The 15080-nt window shown below is 47.5% G+C and overlaps 1 protein-coding gene across 6 annotated transcripts in view; it reads left to right on the top strand.

Annotated features, from left to right (window-relative positions):
* TAOK3 (TAO kinase 3) overlaps positions 1-15080 on the top strand; it is a 116546-nt gene that overhangs the window by 85058 nt on the left and 16408 nt on the right. The window lies entirely within an intron of this gene.

The following is a 15080-nucleotide window of genomic DNA, read 5'->3' as shown; positions in this document are numbered from 1 at the left end:
AGGGCGGTGCCAGTCTTTATGCTCCCCAGCCCCACCCAAGCCAGGAGAATATTAAAAAATATTCCACCTCTTTTTTGCCCCATTTGCCTCACGCTTCTGATCATGGCCTTGTTTCTGCAGAGAAGTTGACCTTTTAATGTCTTTCTGGAACCTCAACAACAGCAGGAACAATGCTTTCCCCCCACCCTCCATCCCAGCAGTTAAAATTTTGACACTCCCCCATTAGGCACAAGCAGGCCTTTTAGTAGTCCTTGTAAAAAGAGACAGAAGGGCTCCTTCAGTTGGACCTCCTTAGGGCACCGATGATGGTATCTTCAGGAATGGATTGTGAAAGTTCACCAGCCTAGGATTTCTTCCTATTGCAACGTTCCGGGGTATGCTCTTATTGGCTGCTTTAGCTCTGTAGATCGGAAGGAGTGCTCTTTGCGTAATGTTCACACTGCCCAATTTGTGCTGGGCAGCCAAAATCTGGGTAGCATTAACTGCAGAAAGCTTGGCTCAGGTCCCACATTTACCTCCAGTAAAAAGAGTCGCAGGTCATGAAGTCCTCTGGGAGCCTGGGCAGTGCTGAGCTAGTTGTTCTGCCAGGTCAGACTCAATCGAAGGTATCCTTTCGCTACAAAATCCTCCAGTTGAAGCCCTTGTTTCTTCCCGCTTTGGCAAATCTGCCTTTCTTTCTGTTCCGTGTTCCGTCTTAGAACCCGTGGCTGGCATCTCCATAGTTTTACGTCACCGATGCTGTTGTAAAGCTAGATGAGGTTTCTGTGTGTGTCCTCGCAAAAGAGGTCACCCAAAGGAGAGGAGAGACTAGTACCTGAGCTAACCTTATCAGGAGACGAAATCCATACGTTTTTGTCGGCAGGTATCTGCAGCATAGGTTTTTGGCCGCAGTTTAGTCTTAAGCATTACTTGGATGATGATAAACAGCTATTTAGTGCTTAAAAATATATATATATTCAGAGCAATTGCGTTTGAACTATCTTGTGACCTCTACAACATCATAGATCAGGGTTGTCTCTATATTGCACATTGTGACTGAGAGTGAGTGGCTTGGTCAAGGACCAAGATATGAACCAGGAACTTCCTGATTTGTGTCTTAATAGGCTAGCTTCTGGGTGGCATATATCCGAAAGAAACCCAGAGTCTGGAGTGACTGACTGGTTTGTCATCCCACCACCAGCCCCTTTGTTGGAGGATAGAAAACTTCCCTGGACATGCTTTTTTGGAAAAGCAGGAGCAGAACCTTTTAACGAAATATAGAGGCAGACCGTGTAGCACCAGTGCGCGGTTTATGGAGAACGTGGGGAAACATGCACAAGTGCAGGGTAATTCATGATAAGTGCAGTATTCATAATATCAAATGAAACAACAGTGATTATTATAACGTTCCATTAAATGGTGGTTAACGACATGAACATATTAACCGTGATTCCACAGTTGGTCACAGTTCAGTGCATGGGGAGGAGTTCTGGGGGCCCAGTAGATGTTGCTGGTTTGGTTGACCTCAACCAAATGCTTGGTGGAAAAGCTCCTTTTTGCAGGCCCTGCAGAACTGTGCTAGCTCTGGCAGGGCCCTGATCTCTTCGAGGAGCTCATTCCACCACATGGGGACCAAGACAGAGAAAGCTCTGGCCCTGGTTGAGGTCAGACATGTTTCCTTGAGGCCAGGGACCACCAGCCAGTTGGACATGGTGGAATGTAGAGCTTTTGGGAGGTATAGACAGCAAGGTGGTCCCTCAGGTATGCTGGACCCAGGCCATGTGTGTCCTTAAAGGTGATTACCAAGACCTTAAGTATGATTTCAGGAACTACAGGTTGTTGCCCGTAACTTGACAAGTTGGTAGAAAGACTAGCTTTAAAAAGCAGACTTACTTAAACACATACCCTTGCAAACCAAAATGCTTTTGGGTGTCTCAGATGACTCCTCAATGCAGCCTTTTGTAAATGCTTGGAATACGTCCCTCTTTTCGAAGGTTTTTGTACTCCCCACCCGTACCTTCCTCACTCACCAGGTGAGAATGGAGTGCTCTTGACTCATAGCCACCTGCATGCATTGTACTGTTGTAAGGTAAAGGTAAAGGTATCCCCTGTGCAAGCACCGAATCATGTCTGACCCTTGGGGTGACGCCCTCCAGCGTTTTCATGGCAGACTCAATACGGGGTGGTTTGCCAGTGCCTTCCCCAGTCATTACCGTTTACCCCCCAGTGGCAAGCTGGGTACTCATTTTACCGACCTCAGAAGGATGGAAGGCTGAGTCAACCTTGAGCCGGCTGCTGGGATTGAACTCCCAGCCTCATGGGCAAAGCTTTCAGACGGCTGCCTTACCACTCTGCGCCACAAGAGGCTCATTTGTACTGTTGTGCTCACCTATTATTGTAGTAGAACAAAGGTGTGCTAAAGACTTTGTATCTCCTTCATGCCATATGCCACCCACCCAACTAGCTATAGACAGCATTAGAGTCCAGTGCCGCACTAAGTTCTGGTCATTAAGAATCCCTTCTTGCGTAACTCAAACGTTGCATAAAAGTCAAGTTGTGTCTTAGAACCCCTTGTCACTGCCTGAATTACAGGTGGAGGAATTGGTATGTGGTGAAGGAGTTCCATTTTGGACTAGCATGAGTGTCAGTGGAGGGCATGGACTTGTCTTGCATTGGCATCAGAGAACTGTTATTGCCTTCAAAATTTTCGTATGGACATCTTGCAGGTGAGATTATGAAGGAGACTCTCCTTTATTGAAGATGAAACCAATTGTGAGCTTGAAATGGGAGAGCAGGGGATCCCTTTGGCTGATGTAGGGGTTAGTTTGAAGGGCGGGAAATGAGCTCTTGCTTGAAGTGGAAGGAATTAGACCAACCTAGATTCAATGTGTGGCCTCTTGTGGCGCAAAGTGGTAAGGCAGCAGTCATGCAGTCTGAAGCTCTGCCCATGAGGCTGGGGGTTCAATCCCAGCAGCTGGCTCAAGGTTGACTCAGTCTTCTATCCTTCCGAGGTAGGTAAAATGAGTACCCAGCTTGCTGGGGGGTAAATGGTAATGACTGGGGAAGGCACTGGCAAACCACCCCGTATTGAGTCTGCCATGAAAACGCTAGAGGGCGTCACCCCAAGGGTCAGACATGACTCAGTGCTTGCACAGGGGATACCTTTATCTTTACCTTTAGATTCTATGCAGGTTGGGTGATGCCTTTAGGCCTCGATGCTTTCGTAGTCATGCTGTTGAGCGTGCAAGGAACACCAACGACCTTGGTGCGTTTTGTGCCCCTCCGAACATAGTTTTGGACGCCCATGACTCCTAGCTTGCTACTTATTGGAAGCAGTGGTAGTGAAGGTGGTTGGGATGAGATGCACTATAATGGGATCTCGGATGCACCCTTGTCTGACAGCCTCTTCTCCTTTCTCCCCCTGGAATGTGTTTAAACATTACCAAGGCCGGTGCAGTTTCCACCATGATGTGGTGTAAGAGCTGCTGTGACATGGCAGCATTTGTAGAAAGATGATCCTTTTGCCACGGGTGGCAGGACTCTTTCTTCCAGCATTATGTAGCCCCTTAGGTGGAAGGGCAGCAGTGGCACAGGAGAGAACACCACTGTCGGTTCTGCCCCATGTAGTCCGTTTCTCAACCTTTACTAAGAGCAACAGCTCTAGCACCAGTCCCAGCAGGGGAATATGTGAAGGGGTCCTGTTGACAAGCTAGCCACAGTCCTGATAGCGCTGTTCTCATGGAGCTCTCTCAGTCCCACCCACCTCACAGGGTGTCTGTCGTGGGGAGAGGGAAGTCGACAGTAAGCCGCTTTGAGACTCCTTCGAGTAGTGAAAAGCGGAACATGATAACTGACTGTTCTTCTTCTGGCCCAGTGACTGCCAGTTTGGACCATGTTGTTAAGATGTGTAAACCATAAGAGGCCTTATTTCCTCATGGTGTCTGTTGTCAAAGGGATCAAGTGATCTTTGTGTAAAAGTGGGTTGCTTTGGGACTGATCTCCTTTAAGGACACTAGACTGCATGATCTTCCAGCTAGCGCTGTGATTTTAAACTAGTAATTACTGTGAGATATTTAAAAGGAAGAATACAAATAATAGCCCATCCTTTGGCTGAAGAAAGGACAAGCCGGAAGAAGTCGGATGTGTCCTTTTAGGTTTCGCCACTGCAAGCTAAATTTGGCTGCTAAAATGAGCCCGCTTCGGCCCCTCCCCTATGATTCTATCAATGTATGTTGTTTATAAGGATACTACAACTTATTTTTTGCAGTTATATCCCAGCGATTATATAGATTCTCCAGAGAGGTCTGTCAGCCAGGTCCTTCCCAGGCCCATATGGACCCTCAGCAGAATTGCTGACTGGGCATCTTTGGAGGTCTCCTGTTATCACCTGAGCATTTTAGAAAAGCAAACAGCCCATAAGGAGAACTCCCCCACCCACCCAAAAAAAGCATTTTATTTTTCTGTTCCCATCCATATTTGAGCACAGGTGCTTTTTTGCCTATGAAAACCCCTAACTTTAGGTGAGTAACCTGGATCCCTGCTGCCCATGAGGGGATTTGAATGATTTCAGAGGTTTTCCACCTCTGGCTTAGAATTTTATTATTATTATTTTTTTATTTATATACCGCCCTAACCAGCAAGCCAGCTTGCAGTGGTGTGAATCATATTGAGCAACATCGACAGGTAAAACAGTTTGTTAAAATTGATTTAAATTCTAAAAAGATACATTTAAAATAGCATCTAATGTCAAAAGCAGAATAGCAGCATGAACAGTCTCAGTTTGACTTCTGTTCTTCCGGAGCCGACTCATGGTCTGGGAACATCTTTTTGATAAGAAGGGCTTGGTAGATGTTACTATTTCAGTAGGCCCAACCTGGCAGAAGAGCTGCTTCTTGCTGGCCCTGCAGAACTGTGCTAGTTCCGACAGGGTCCGGATATGTTCCGGGAGCTCATTCCACCAGGAAATGTCCTAGCACTGGTTGAGGCTTAGATGTACCTCCTTGGGGCCAGGGAGCATGAGCTGGTTAGTATTAGTGAAGTGGAGCACTCTTTGGGAGATATTTATTTATTTAGATTTCTATACCGCCCATTTCTTTGCAGCTCTGGGCAGTTTACACAGAACATTATAACTTACATGAAACATATAGATAGATGGTTTCTCAGATATGCAGAACCCAGAATACGGATGACCTTATAGGCAAGTTCCAAAACTTTAAACTTGATCCAGAATTCAGCTAGGAGCCAGTGCAGCTATCGGAGCACAGGTCAAATGTGTGCCTTCTCGGGTGTCCCTGTGGTGACCCTGGCTGCTGCATTCTGGACCAGTTGCAGTTTCCGGGGCAAGGATATGAGTCAGCCCATGTAGAGCAAGTTACAGAAGTCCAGCCTACAGGTGACAGTTGCATGGCTGACCTTGGCTAGGTGTTCTGGGGCCAGGTAGGGTGCTAGTAGCTTGGTTTGGCATAGGTGGAAAAACACCAGCCATGCTCCTCTTGAAACCCGCACCTCCATGGATAAGGAGGCGTTGAAGATCACTCTCAGATTTCGGGCTGAGGTGGCAACCGATAATTGGACCCCATACAGATAGGGTAAGTGCGCTTCCTTGCCTGGTCCTTTCCTACCTAGCCCCAGGACCTCCATCTTTGAAGGATTGAGTTTCAGGCAATTCTGCTTGAGCCACCCTGTCTCTGCTTCCAGACATTTGGCAAAGTTGTTTGGGGGTATACCTCGGCGGCCATCCATCAGGAGGTAGAGCTGGGTGCCATCTGCATATTGGAGGTGTCCAGGCCCAAACCCCCAGAACAGCTGGGCAAGAGGGCACATGTTGAACAAGGTTGAGGAAAGAATTGTCCCTTGTGGCACCCTACAGTGGAGGTGGGCTTGGCATGACTGTGTTTCCCCAACAGCTGCCCTCTGCCTGTGGCCCCAGAGAAAAGAGATCAGTCATTGAAGGTTTGTCCCCTGTATTCCAGCGTCAATGAGGTGGTGAGCTAAAAGCTCATGGTCGACTACGTCGAACGCGGCCATGAGATCCATCAAGACAAGCAGAGCCAGCTCAGCTGTCTCCAGAGGTCATCCCCCAGGTCATCCCCTGTGGCCTTGTAACTACTGGATTAGTTCATAATGGAACAAGTTGCTGGACGGAGGGGGACGGGCTTTGGCTGAGTGGTAGGCATCAAGCATAAATTTTCAGGAAGCAGGTGATACGAGAGACCTTAACCTGAGGTCCCATCATGCTGCTACTAAGCAGAGTAGGCAATATTGACCTCAGCAGACTAACTGTCTGACTCAGCATAAGGCATTTTCATGTGTTTCCAGGTCTCATTCAGCAGTCCGATCACACTGGAAGTTTCTGAGTCAACCTTGAGCCGGCTGCTGGGATTAAACTCCCAGCCTCATGGTCAGAGCTTCAGACAGCATGTCGGCTGCCTTACCACCCTGCGCCACAAGAGGCCCATTTCATGTTTACTGTAGTCTAAATAGAAGTGAGTGTGTTTCACTGGTAATTAAAATTCCTGACATAACTTGGGCTCTTACTCCCTGGTTCCGTCCAGCCTCCCCCCCCCCCCGGCCACCCCTTACTCACAAGCCACACATGAGCATTTCTGAGCTGAGAAATCAATGTCCAGCTTGCAAAGCTGTTTCTGCTAAACCGCTTAGCCCCTCGTTAATGCCATGGAATAGTTAGTGTTCCCTTGTTCGGTAAGCATTGGGAACCATGTGCAGGAGCCTAATTTCCAGAGCGGTGTGCGGGACACACCACGCCACTTGTTGCCTGTTCAGAGTCATTCCTAAAGGTCTCATTCAAGAGGAGAGATTAAGCCTGAGATGCTGAACAGCTTTCCCCAAGCAGACATTGTGAAGAGGGTCCATCTTGGCACAACTTTTTGGAGGCAAATGTAAGCATGTTCCCTTGTTGGGAGAGCCACCTAAGCTGAAAAGTGAGGCTTTTGCTTGAGCATCCAGAAGACGTGTTGAGGAGGGATTCTGGAGGGTTCTTGATTGGCCAAGTTCAAATGTTTTTAAATGACTTATTGCTGGGCTTTCCAATACTCCAGTTTCCAGAGGAGCTTTGCAGTCTTTGACTGTGAGAGTGCCTGTGCAGTTTCCACTTGTAACCCTGAGGCTTATGCAGAAGAACTTCCCAGGGCTGAGCCCTTCACGAATCAGAGAAGACTCTTTAGCACAGAGGCAAGTTAGGGCCAGTTTGGAGGACCCGTCGCTGGTTCTTATTGTTTGTAATCTCTTAACCACTTTTCTATTGCAAATGCAAAACGTATGGTTTAGTTTCTTTTAAAAAAATCAACAGTTCTGATTAGAGCAAGAAGAACACTCCTGTAAGCACGACAAGGGTGGGTTGGAACAATCCATCTTGGATTTCATTCTGCTTCAGGGCCCAACCAGCTCCCACCTCTTGATTTCTTCTTGAACCAGAAACCCGTTTTGTGGCTTTAATGGCTTCCAACTGGGCTTTAATGGGGAAAACTTAGCTCCCTCTTTGCAACGGACTGCTCGTGAAGGGCCCGGGAATAGTTACTGCCTCTTTTCCCTCCCTGCTAGAGAGGGACAGCAAAGACTCCCGTGGAATAGCCACAGGGCTCTTCTGATGGCAAGCTCAGTGCATATGGTAAAACCTTCATTCATTGATACAGTCCCAGACCGGGATATAAAAACCAGACATAGTAAAACGTTAATTATAAAACAAGTCTGTAAATTAAAATTAGGCCGCTGAGTTTTGATTGAACCATTGGCGGGAAAGACGAAAGCGTTAAAGGGAAACAGTCCCATTCAAAACCAACAACGCTATAAGTTCTTTCTCGTTTCCTTTGGTATTTTTAGAAAGGACCAAATATAAGCTGCTATAGCAAGGCTGAAACGTTTGGCTGAGAAGGAGCTGATCATGTCCTCAGTCAAACACTGGTTGATGGTCCCCAGTCCAAAAATATATATACATTTGTAATTGCTGATCTAATAATAATAAATCTAATAATAAAATAATTGTTGTAAAGCTGCTTATATATCTGTGACTTCCAAGTATTGGCTGCTTTCAGTACAGGCAGAGTTGCACGGGGGCTTATATCAGCCCAAGGTTCACCTCTCTGAAGGTTAGCATAGATGACAACAGAGCTCTGTCTTACCAATAGCTGCAGAAGGAAGAGGACAGCATGTAGCTGGAAGGGCCCAGGCAAGCCAAACCTGTCAGATCTCGGAAGCTAAGCAGGGCTAACCCTGGTTAGTATTTGGATGGAAAACCTTCAAGGGTTTGGGTGATAGTTCCTCCAAGGAATACTAGGAGGCCCTAAGATGGAGGCAGGCAATGGCAAACCACCTCTGAATGTCCCTTGCTGGGCTGTCAGACAATCCTTAGACTTCCTGGGTGTACTACACATGCAACACAATACAAATAATTAAACAATTATTTGGAACTAAGATGCATATGCTAAGATGACTTGCAGTTTTTTTTTAGTATATTCCCAAAGTTTAAGCATATCTACAATTTTTGTTTGTCGAAAACAAAGCCATTTATAACTTTAAATCCCATAAATCTATCAAGTTGACAACTTTATGTGCTAAGTATGTTATAACTTTTTTTTTCTGTTCATTTTATGTACGCTGCCCTGAGCTGGCTTGCCAGGAGGGTGGCCGGTAGGTAGGTGAGGCTGAGAGAGCCCTGAGCTTACTGCTCGGTCAGAACAGCTTTATCCATGCTGTAGCAAGCCCAAGGTCACCCAGCTGGCTGCATGTGGGGGAGCGCAGGATCAAAACCCAGCGCGCCAGGCTAGAAGTCCGTGCTCCTAACCACTACACCACACTGGCTCTCTACATCCATTGTTTGTTTCCAGGTTTAACTCAAGTTGTTGCGTACCTTTTAAAGACCTTCACAACCGGGAACCAACATGCCAGAAAGACTGCCTCGTCATGTATAGTAGCCCCAGTTAAGAGCCAGTTTGGTGTAGTGGTTAGGAGTGCGGACTTCTAATCTGGCGAGCTGGGTTCGATTCTGCGCTCCCCCACATGCCTCCAGCTGGGTGACCTTGGGCTCGTCACGGCGCTGATAAAGCTGTTCTGACTGAGCAGGAATATCAGGGCTCTCTCATCCTCACCCACCTCCCAGGGTGTCTGTTGTGGGGAGAGGAAAGGGAAGGCGACTAAGCCGTGTTGAGACGCCTTTGGGTAGAGAAAAGCAGCATATAACAACCAACTCTTCTTTTCTTGAAAGTTTCAGAGCAGTTGCTGTTTGGGGGACTTACGGTTATGGTTGTTGGTAGCCAGAGACTGTACTTTCCCCACAGTAGTACCATTCCTGTGAATCTCCATGGTGGAGGAAGGTCACAGGGCCCCTCCAGGATATCCAAAACTTTCAAAGGGCCTTCTTAAGCGAAGGCTGTTTGTCTTGCGAGCACCACTTTTGGGCTCATGAAATCTGGTAGCTGACTGGTCTGCTCTATGCTGTTTGTTATGTACCTGATATAATTGTTTGGCAGATGTTACAATCATTACGGTCAACAGCAACCGTGGAAAAACTAAGACATCATAAATAATCAACAGGGAAAAACAAGAGTAAAGAAATATAGGAGACTGATACCAGAACATATTCATACAGTAATGGGGATATTCACACAATAATAAGGATGAGGTGTGTTACATTACGCCAGCCTTTCTCAAATTTTCTACCATTGAGGAACCCCTTAAACAGGCTTCAGGCTTCAAGGACCCCCAGAAGTGGGGCGATGGTGCAGAATACAGTTGGGAAGCAGAGCTGTGGGCATGCCCACCTGGGGCCCCTCCCCTTCCCACCCCCTCCAGGCCCATCACTGGCTATTTAGGGGTTGGGGGGGAGCGGGTTGACATGACCATATATGGTCATATTACCTGATAAAATTTGTAACAAATTTTTAAAATGTATGAAAAATTAGTTCCCACCCATTCAGGATACCCTTCTAGGGCCGTCAAGAAGCTCTGGTTGAGAAGTCCTGCATTACACACAGTTCACCAGACTGGCCTCAGTAAATTTTCACTTTCTGAAAATCTGGAGGCTCCTAAGTCACAAATACATCATGGTTAGACAACAAAAAAATCCAGTTTTATTCTGATCATTGGTAATTGACATACATCCAAGTCAAGTTAAGAATAAATTTCCCCCTTTCTTCAGAATACAGAGAGCAAATCTTCTACCATAAATACAAAGGCAGCATGATGTAATGATGAGGAGCAACAGCTTCTAATCTGGTGAGCCAGGGTTGATTCCCTGCTCCTCCACATGCAGCGAGCTGGGTGACCTTGGGCTTGTCACAGCCCTGATAGTGCTGTTCTGACCGAGTAATAATATCAGGTCTCTCTCAGTCCTACCTACCGTTCAGGGTGTCTGTTGTGGGGAGAGGAAAGGGAAGGCGAATGTAAGCCACTTTGAAATTCCTTCAGGTAGAAAAAAGCAGCATATAAGAACCAACTCTTCTTCCTCAGTAATATCAGGGGCTCTCTCAGCCTCACCTCCCTCACAGGGTGTCTGTTGTGGGGAGAGGAAAGGGAAGGAGAATGTAAGCCTCCTTGAGACTCCTTTGGGTAGAGAAAGGCCGCATATAAGAACCAACTTCTTCTCCTTCAAATAGGGTTTGGTGGTTCGGCACGCTTCGGCAGTGTGGAGGGGAGGGGAGGGGCCACGTGCCAGCTGGCCCCCACACGGAGACGCAGAGCTCTCCCATCGGCCCTGCGGCACTGGCCGCCTCAGCCTTCCATGATCTCCAAAGTCTGCCAAAGTGCCCAACCCTGGTCAGAAGCCTCTTGCCAAATTTGGAAAGGGGGTGGGGTTTGAATCTACATATTTTTTCATTCCCAAACAACTTAACGGCTTAAAATAATAACAAAGTTGTTGATTTGGGTAGGGGGCGGGGCGAGCCCCAATTCCACAGACAGAAGCCGTAGCCTGCAAATAAACCAAGAAAGTCCTGTTTGGTTTGAGCGTGGGGATGTCAGGAAATAACACTGAACTAGTAGGCTGTGGCCACTAACTTTAAAAAAAGTCACAACACCGCTCGATGCAAACCCAGACCCAGCCTAGGCCCAAGATATTTTCGTGCGCCCTCCTTTTCCCAAGATGGGTAACTGGGTTAGTCTGTCTGTAGCAGTAGAAAAGACTCCAGTAGCCCATTAGCAACTTACACAATGTGTGGCTTTCATGAGTCACTGCTTATTTCTTCTGATAGGAATCTAAAAGAAGTGAGCAATTGCATTTCTGATCCTAATGTTTATCAAGTTTATTTCTGCTGGACGTTGACCGTAATAATCAATAAGTCAATCAATCAATGATTCACACCCTGCCACATCCTTTTACTGGTTTATGAAAATTTATCCCACACAGTTGCTTTGCAGGTGCACTTTTCTGGCCCTAGCTAAGTGACCCTGATATCTTCAGAAGGGACAGCATCCTTTCATGATTAGTGACTCTAGACCAGGCTTTCTCAACCAGGGTTTCGTGATGTAAGAACCCCCAGATTTTCAGAAAGTGAAAATTTGCTGAGGCCAGTCTGGCGAACTTTAAAGGTGTAATGCAGGATTTCTCAACCAGGGTTTCTTGAGGGCCCTAGAAGGGTTTCCTGAATGGGTGGCAGTTAATTAATTTAAGTATATTTTTTAAAATTTTGTTAAGGATTTATTGGATGATATGACCTTACATCTGGGGTAGTCAAACTGCGGCCCTCCAGATGTCCATGGACTACAATTCCCAGAAGCCCCTGCCAGCATTCGCTGGCAGGGGCTTCTGGGAATTGTAGTCCATGGACATCTGGAGGGCCGCAGTTTGACTACCCCTGCCTTACATGGTCATGTCGACCTGCCCAGCCACCCCTCCCTAAATGGTTAATGATGGGCCTAGAGGGGGTGTGGAAAAGGGAGGGGCACAGGTGTAGAAAGGGGAGGGGCCTCCTAGTGAAGGCAGAAATGTCAGAAGGCTATAGATTCCAGATCCCAGATCCAGACGAAGAGGGTGGGTCAGAGGCAACTTTCTCAGCCTGTAGCACTGCATGCAGTTTTATCCTGTGGGATCCCAATTGTCTGCCTGTGAGCTGTCCATAGTCCTGTTCCCCCCAAGACTATTAGTTTCAGCTCTCTCTAGCTTGCTGCTTCCACTTTGCCCTCTACATAGACATTGTCTTACCCACACGAACTTGGACCAGTGAAGACAGGACTGAGGTTGCTGTAGCTATAGTGATGATGGAGGTTCAAAGGTAAACATGGCCCATGTCTTCTAATATTCCTCGGGGCCACTTTAGATGGCAGGAATGCTTTAAGGCAGTGGTTCTCAACCTTCCTAATGCCGCAACCCTTTAATACAGTTCCTCATGTTGTGGCGACCCCCCAACCATAAAATTATGCCAGTGTTCTTTCACAGACATTAAACCAAAACTGACCAATGGCGTGATGATCCATTGTTCATGATTGTATAGAAATTGTTTTTTTTTTTCCCCTGGGTTCAGTTTTGCCTCTTGCTCCTATCGAGTTGCACTGCCACCTGGAGCACCTGGCAGGAGACTGCGCTGTGCTGGAGGCACTGCTGGAGTGGCTAGTGGCCGAGCAGAGGGCCCTGCAGGAGGAGCGGCAACAGTGGCAGCGCCCCCCTCCCCCCAGCCAAGCTGCTTACCCTGTCGCAACCCCTGTGAAAGGGTCATTTGACCCCCAAAGGGGTCCCGACCCCCAGGTTGAGAACCACTGCTTTAAGGCAGGGGTAGTCAACCTGTGGTCCTCCAGATGTTCATGGACCACAATTCCCATGAGCCCCTGCCAGCGAACGCTGCCAGGGGCTCATGGGAATTGTAGTCCATGGACATCTGGAGGACCACAGGTTGACTACCCCTGCTTTAAGGGATGCAAAACTGGCCAGCAAGGTACACCCGGGCTGTGCAGCTGAACTGAGGTGACAAATTCACGCCCCTAAGATAGATAGTATAGTTAAGCCCTTAAATGAGCCAAGAGTTAAGACTAAATGTTGAGTGGAACCTTTGAGAGGTGTATCAGGGAAGACTGAAGGCTTAAGGTTCTGGCTTGTAGAGGCAAATCTCAGATGTGACCACCGCCAATGGCCTATTGACCAAGTGTGCTGCCTTCCAACCATTTTACAGGTCAATGATTGTCATTTGCCCATTTCTAGCTCATCAAGAATGGGGTGCTGGGCTCGTGTGTTGGGTTGTCTTCCATTAGCATCCTCAAAACAATCCTAGGATGTCTTGGGACACCGAGGTAGTCCTTTGCTGGCTTCACCACAGTTATAACAAACTATTGTAATAAGAAAGGGTTGCAGGGGGAAGCAGTGGGCATGTTCCTCTTTTCCTAGCCATGGTTAGGTGATTGGGAATGTTGCGGTCCTTGAAGGACTTCCTGCCCTGCCAACCAGAAGGTCTGATCAGTTTCACCTTTGCTGTGATCTCCTTCACAGCGTTATTGGTATTTCAGGTCTGCCATCTAGGAGCTGCACTGGCTTGATTAAAAGCAAAGCACTTCACAGGAAAGCTCAGTTCCGTTGCAAATTAATTAAAAGACAACATGCAGAACACATTGTGCTAAGTCAAGCAAGAGTTCTTTTCAAGGCTTCAGCTGTTTTGCAAATAAACTTTCGGAACCCGAGTCTTTTGATAAGTCGAGGCCTGGAGTATTGCAGGCGAGCCTCACCTCATTTTGCTAACCGGCAAGGGATCGCCTCGGAACATGCAAATACAGAATAACGCAGACTCGCGTCCTGTGGTTTCGCTGTGAAGAGCTGCAGTGTGAATGGCACACCCAAGATGTTGCTATGTTTAGCACACATTTTAGGAGCATGGTTTGAACAGGGTCAATATATGTAGAAAGTTTTCTTGGTGCTGCTCTCAGGTTTGGTCAAAGAGTGCTGAAATGGTTAGAATGTCCAAGGTCTTGCAATTTGACTACTGGTCTAGTACTGTAATAATAAAGACTTGACTTGACTTGTCCAAGGTCAATGGAGGGAGCTTTGATCACTTTCTAGGATTTTCAGAAGGTGCCTTGTCCCGAAGCACAGTGTAAAGTCTGTGTATTTATTTACTGCCTCTTCAAGATGGCGTCTACAGTGTCCTCGGTGGCATGCCCACGGTAGCATGCTGTGGTTCCATCTCACCTGGAAATGTTGAGAAGCTACATTGTGACAAGAGGAAGGAGTCAACCAACAGCGTGGCAAACCTGCCTCTTAAATTGTGCTACCTGTTTGTCCCCAAGTTGCCAACCCAGTGTCAAAAATGGGGACAAGCAGCCTTCCGTGACGATGGAATTGGGAGTTTGGGGTGGGCGTTGCTGGCCCATTGAATCAAAATAACTGTGACAAAATTGCTACCTACAAGAAACTTGAGGGTTCCCCTCGGCAGCTGTGTGAAAAGTCTTGGCATTACCAGCTAGTTTACTGACCCAAAGGAATGAATCTGCAGGCCCAACTATTTCCTTATGCCCCTCACAGGGCATTGCACTCTGTGGGTATGAATCTGTTGGAGGTTCCCGGCCCAAGGGAGGTTCACCTGGCCTTCGACCAGGGCCAGGGCCTTTTTGCTCCTGGCCCCTTCCTGGTGGAACGAGCTCCTGGGAGAGCTGTGGGCCCTGACAGAACTGGCTCCCTTCCACAGGTCTTGTAAAACAGAGCTGTTCCAACAGGTATTTGGTTGAGGTCAGGGCAAGTAAGATCTGGGCTCCTCACCGGGTCAACCAGTTCCCCCTACCCCCCCCCCCTCCGGCACTTGCTCCAGGAGATCTGTGATCTTGGGGGGAAGAGGAGTGATTTTGTCATCATGGGGGAGTTTTTTACTGATAGTTTTAAGACTGTTTTTGGGGATCTTATTGTTGGGGAGAATTTTGTGACGCACCACGAGCCACTCACGGGACTGGCAGGATGTAAACAGATACATACAATACATACATGCATACATACATACATAGAGGCTGTTCTTTTTTCTCCGTGTTTTCTATCTCTGGACTGACTGAGCAGTCCGAAGCTAAATCGGGGCTTGGGAAACATATTGGAAGTGGTTCAAACGGGTAGCCGCGTTGGTCTGAAGTAGCACTGCTACTGGACTCTGGTTACCTTATTATATTGGAAGAGTTTGTGTGTG

Source organism: Paroedura picta, chromosome 13 (genome assembly GCF_049243985.1).
Source record: "Paroedura picta isolate Pp20150507F chromosome 13, Ppicta_v3.0, whole genome shotgun sequence".
Classification (NCBI taxonomy): Eukaryota; Metazoa; Chordata; class Lepidosauria; order Squamata; family Gekkonidae; genus Paroedura; species Paroedura picta.
This window is presented reverse-complemented; position numbering and strand designations above follow the sequence as displayed.